Source organism: Schistocerca gregaria, chromosome 2 (genome assembly GCF_023897955.1).
Source record: "Schistocerca gregaria isolate iqSchGreg1 chromosome 2, iqSchGreg1.2, whole genome shotgun sequence".
NCBI lineage: Eukaryota > Metazoa > Arthropoda > Insecta > Orthoptera > Acrididae > Schistocerca > Schistocerca gregaria.
Window position 1 is genome coordinate 142,916,089 of NC_064921.1, and position 6,288 is coordinate 142,922,376.

The window sequence follows — 6,288 nt, forward strand, 5'->3', positions numbered from 1 at the left end:
TTTTCTTCCGCCGCTGAGAACAGCTCATTCTACATATATGTAGTGTGGTGTCTGCATTACATGTTTAACCAGCTGTTACAACGTTGACAATGAACAGCCTGACATTGCATGACATTTCTTCGCAAACATGTTTTCTTTCCTGGCGACCAGTACCATGCCGGTAGACTAACCCGGGTGCGCTGAAGGATGACTTGTAAAAAAGGGAAAAAAAGTATTTTACGGGCTGAGTGAAAAAACGTTTCTTCCGTTCGGAATGTGGACGATCTGATGGCAGAGAGCGGAGAGTAGTGCAGCATTGCAAGAAAAAGTTGTTTTCCCCCTTTCATTTCTACTCCAGTTTCTTTACGACAAGCGATTTGTACTGATAAGTAAACGAAACAGCGAGTTATACACTTCTGAGCGATAAAAATACTTCTTGTATTCGCTGTTGGAGACCTTCACAGTATCCGTCGGTCTCCTGTGTTCATTCACCTAGCTACAGCACGCTTTCGCAGTTATCTCTACATACACAGTAACTGTACGTGAATGTGACGATAAATATAAAAAAGTATTCTCGTGTTACTTCGAATTAAAAACAGTATGGTATGCACATTTATTTTCGAACATCAACTAAGAAATATATAGAGAGTTATCTACAGGTAATACGCCGAAGGCGGTCCACTGAATCTTCGAATCTGACCACTAACTTAGATCATCTTCCACAAGCAGCAACTTTATTATGTTCTTCTGTAACTCTGATGGTAACTTTTTTGATTGTGGAAGTCTCAGATATAGTATACGACATTTACATCTTTTGATCATGATTCAAACTGACGCAAACATAATCCTCTGAACATATATAACTGATGACATTCTATAATTGATTTAATAGCACCTCTCCTTTTACGAATCCAAACGAAATAATGTGAAACTCTTCTCAGAAATTCTGAAATGGCGACTATCAGATATGCATCAAGAATCAGTCATGTTACTGCGCAGCTACCAACAGCAATACGCTGTAGGCCTACAAAACAAATTATTCAGTCATTACTTGGTTGAAACATGGACATCAAATATAATCCTTTTCCAACCGGGAACGAAACTATTTCATTGTGTACAATAAATATATTCGCCACCAGATGCGTTATCATTAAATATTTACTGCTGAAAACATCTTTCTTCTTTCGGGTTCTGCAGCAACTGAAGGAAGCCTGTACAGCATTATTTTTAAATTTTAAAGCATATTTTATCAGCACATATTATTTTCTGAATATCGTTGATTACAAATACGTGTAGATCGCCTAAGATGTTCTTTTATGTAAAGGCGCGCCATTTCATTCACAGTTTTTGTTTTAGCATTGTATTTTTTATTGTACATATGAACTTCGCAATGCTTCAGATTTTGAGGCTTTCGTTAATCCTTATACTGGCATCTGTTTTTCTGCATGTATGACAAATGGTTGCGTCGCACACCAGTCAATGTAGCTTATGTAATCGGGTGGGGCGGGCGTTACATTCAGCTTCCTTTAGCATCTGGTATGAATGGATGGGAGCTGTAAATGAATGTTATGAACGAAAGTTGTATCTTCTGAAACTATACGTGCGTGAGGGTTTTGGGTGGGACGAGACGTTATTAGGAAGGATATAATAAGTAGGGAGATGTGCGAGAGGGTTTTCTGATATAGGAAATGAAGTAAAAGATGTGTGATAGTTTGATTCTGGATAGGAACTGCTTTTTCCATTTTGTTCTGTGCATTTTAGTTGGTAACTTAGGAGCATTATGTGTCCTGTCTGTTTGAAATGTGTAAGATTTTCCACGATAATTGCTACAGAGTTATTATTGATGTATGAAACTCTCTTAGAGTAAATTAGTAATGACAAAGCGTATGCTAGAGACTACGAGGAGAGCTAGACATTCAAAGGCTTGGCATAAATACCAAAATTTGGGGTTTCCGGAAACCTGCACAACGTGGGCCGCGGAAAGGATAAAAAAGAAAAGTTTTTGATAGACGTGGGTGATTTTTGGCATGATAGTAATGCCAGTAGATAGAATGTACAAAGTTCACAAAATTTATTGGATAGTGATAAGCACATACACACATTGCGGCGGTATCGCGTACGTAAGTTATAAAATGGCGGCTAATTGTAGAAGCTGTTATTTGTACTCACCTGATTCGTATTAAACAGTTTCCGACTTGATTATGGCCCCACTACGGGAATTAACAGAGAATGATAGTTGGAACTAGACGCCTGGAACATTCCATTTCGGAAATGGTTAGGGAATTCAGTATTCAAATAAATATAATATCAATAGTGTTCCCGCAATACCAAATTTCAAACATTACCTCTCACCACGGACAACGCATTGACCAAAACGTCTCTTCACGACCGAGGGCAGCGGAGCTTGCATAGACTTGTCAGTGCTAACACTGCGTGAAATAACAGCAGAAATCAGTGTGCGTCGTACCACGGAGAAATTCGGCGTTAACGGGCCATTATAGCAGACGATCGACGCGAGTGCGTTTGCTAACAGCACGACATCACCTGCAGCACCTCTCCTGGGCTCGTGGCCATATCATTTAGACCTTAGATAACTGGAAAATCATGATCTGTTCACACGAGTCCCGATTTTATTTGTCAAGTGCTGATGGTAGTGTTCGAGTGTGGCGCAGACCACACGAAGCCACAGATCCAAGTTGTCAACAAGGCACTGTGCAAGCTGCTGGTGGCCCCATAATGGTGTGACCTGTGTTTGTAGGGAATGGATTGTGTCCTCTGGTCCAACTGAACCAATCATTAACTGGATATGGTTGTATACATCTGTCAACACTTGCTTTCTTTCCAATTGCAAATTATTATATTCTTCTTGAAGTCTGAAGGTATTTTGCCTGTCTCATACATCTTTCTAACCAGATAGTAGAGTTTTGTTAGGCCTGGCTCTCCCAAATCTGTCAGTAGTTCTAATGGAATGTTGTCTACTCCCGGTGCCTTGTTTCGACTTAGATCTTTCAGTGCTCTGTCAAACTCTTCAGTATCATATCTCCTATTTCGTCTCCATCTACATTCTCTTCCATTTCTATAATATTGTCCTCATGAACATCGCACTTGTATAGACCACCTTTCTGCTCTCCCTTCTTTGCTTAGAACTGGGTTTCCATTTGTTCTCTTGATATTCATGCAAGCGGTTCTCTTTTCTCCATAGGTCTCTTTAATTTTCCTGTAGGCAGTATGTACCTTACCCCTAGTGATATGTGCCTCTACATCCTTACAATTGCCTTCTAGCCATCCCTGTTAGCCATTTTGCACTTCCTGTCGATCTTATTTTTGAGACGTTTGTATCACTTATTGCCTGCTTCATTAACTGCATTTTTATATTTTCTCCTTTCATCAAATAAATTCAATATCTCTTCTGTTACTCAAGGATTTCTACTAGCCCTCGTCTTGTTACCTACTTGATCCTCTGCTACCTTCACTATTTCGTCTATGAGAGCTTCTTCTTCTGTATTTCTTTCACCCATTCTTGTCAACCGTTCCCTAATGCTCTCCCTGAAGCTCTGTACAACCTCAGTTTATCCAGGTCCCATGTCCTTAAATTCTCACTTTTTTACAGTTTCTTCAGTTTTAATCTACAGTTCATAACCAATAGATTGTGGTCAGAGTCCACATCTGCCCCTGGAAGTGTCTTACAATTTAAAACCTGTTTCCTGAATCTCTGTCTTTCCATCTGATACCTTCTAGTATTTCCAAGCTTCTTCCATGTATATAACCTTCTTTCATAATTCTTGAACCAAGTGTTAGCTGTGATTAAGCTAAGCTCTGCGCAAAATTCTACCATGCGTCTTCCTCTTTCATTTCTTCCCCTCAGTCCATATTCACCTACTACGTTTCCTTCTCTCCCTTTTCCTACTACCGAATTCCAGTCACCCATGAGTATTAATTTTCGTCTCCCTTCACTATACGAATAATTTCTTTTATCTCATCATACATTTCATCATTCTCTTCGTCACCTGAGGAGCTAGTTGGCATATAAACTTGTACTACTGTGGTAGGCCCTGGGCTTCGTATCTATCTTGGCCACAATAATGCGTTCACTATGCTGTTTGTAGTATCTTACCGGCATTCCTATTTTCCTAATCATTATTAAACCTACTCCTGCATTACCCCTATTTGATTTTGTATTTATAACCCTGTATTCACCTGACTCGAAGTCTTGTTCCTCCTGCCACCGTACTTCACTAATTCCCACTATATCTAACTTTAACCTGTCCATTTCCCTTTTTAAATTTTCTAACCTACCTCCCCGATTAAGGGATCTCACATTCCACGCTCCGATCCGTAGAACGCCAGTTTTCTTTCTCCTGATAACGACATCCTCTTGAGTAGTCCCCGCCCGGAGATCCGAATTTGGGACTATTTTACCTCCGGAATATTTTACCCAAGAGGACGCCATCATCATTTAACCATACAGTAAAGCTGCATGCCCTCGGGAAAAATTACGGCTGTAGTTTCCCCTTGCTTTCAACCGTTCGCAGTACCAACACAGCAGGGCCGTTTTGGGGCAGTGTTACAAGCTCAGATCAGTCAATCTCCCAGACTGTTGCCCCTGCAACTACTGAAAAGGCTGCTGCCCCTCTTCAGGAACCACACGTTTCTCTGGCCTCTCAACAGATACCCCTCTGTTGTGGTTGCACCTACGGTACGGCTATCTGTATCGCTGAGGAACGCAAGCCTCCCCACCAGCGGCACGGTCCGTGGTTTATTGGGGGGATGCTTTATTTGAGCTACGTCAAATCGTATTAAGTGTTGCACAAAAGGCATCAGTTTCCTTATTTTACTATACATGACCAGATGAATCTGCTTACTATTAGTTGAGGGAGACATAAACTGATTGTCAAAATACTGATAGGTGTGAGGAACGGGATTTCGTTATTCACGCAGTCCATGTTTCCGAATCTACCACAAAGGAATGCATTGTGATATCAGTCAACACTCAACATGATAATTTACTCCGTGTGAGCATGACTTGAAACACAAAACGGTCGGCGTGAACCCGAGTGCAAAGCTGTGTTGTAGATAAGAGCATGTAGCGATCTTACAAAAAAAATGTGCCGCACCTGATGATAAAGATGCAGGCCAGCGTCCAACACATCCCAGTATAGGTCCGCACTACACTTAACACAGCTGCAGTGAATCCCTTCCGCCAGGCCACACGTTCCTCTAATCCAAATTCGCTGCAAGGCCTCCGACTGGCTATCGCAAGGGGAAGTTCCTGACCAGCGTGGGATACATAGGGTGGTCATAAAAAGGTTTCGCTACTTGACAGGGACACCATGAAAAACCACTGATCGTGGGCAATGAAACTTTGTGGAAGCATTTGTGAGGATATGCGGAAGGCAAGTAACGAATAAACAACTGAAAGAAACGTACGTTAATTTCTGAATGAGAGAGTAATAACTGGTAATTGAGTACTATGTTTACTTTTCAGGTTACAAACACTCCTGAAGCTTACGAAAGTCTCGAAGTTTATACGGATACCGTTTCATAGCTGTCCGTAGTACTTTTCGAACGGTGGACCGTGGAATGTGCAGCCCGTCGTGACACAGCTCGTGCGTTACTTGAAGATCGCACACTGCGTCCACTGTTCGCAGTCATGGCAACAGTAACTTCTTCAGCAGTTTGTGGTGGCCATAGGCCTCTGCCGGGTGCAATTGCCAAATCGCCAGGTAATTCTAACTTCCGAGTAATGTTATTCAGTCCCGGTGCGCAAAGAAGATCTGTCCGTCTTCCTTCAATGCGTCGAAACTCACGAAGACCAGCAGCACTACAGCCTTGCTGTCCTTGACCAGACCCATATTGACTTTTTGCAACTGTAATGCCACGCATTGAAACCTGTCAGAAATAGTTTGGCTATATAGCAGGTTGCCGGGCGCACACTTGTGCACTTATGTAACAAGTTACACGAGTAGCTAATGTGTTTCAAAATGTAATGCGGTTCTACAAACGCGAGGTGGATCCCTTTAGGTAATAGTAACTCATAGAGTCCTAGTCAATGGTTGTACTTCGTTTCTACACGAGTACGTTGTAAATGTTTTGTACAGTGGGCGCTGTATACATACACTATTGGCCATTAAAATTGCTGCACCAAGAACAAATGCAGATGATAAACGGGTAGTCATTTGACAAATATATTATACTAGAACTGACTTCTGATTACATTTTCACGCAATTTGGGTGCATAGATCCAGAGATATCAGTACCCAGAACAACCACCTCTGGCCGTAATAACGGCCTTGGTACGCCTGGGCATTG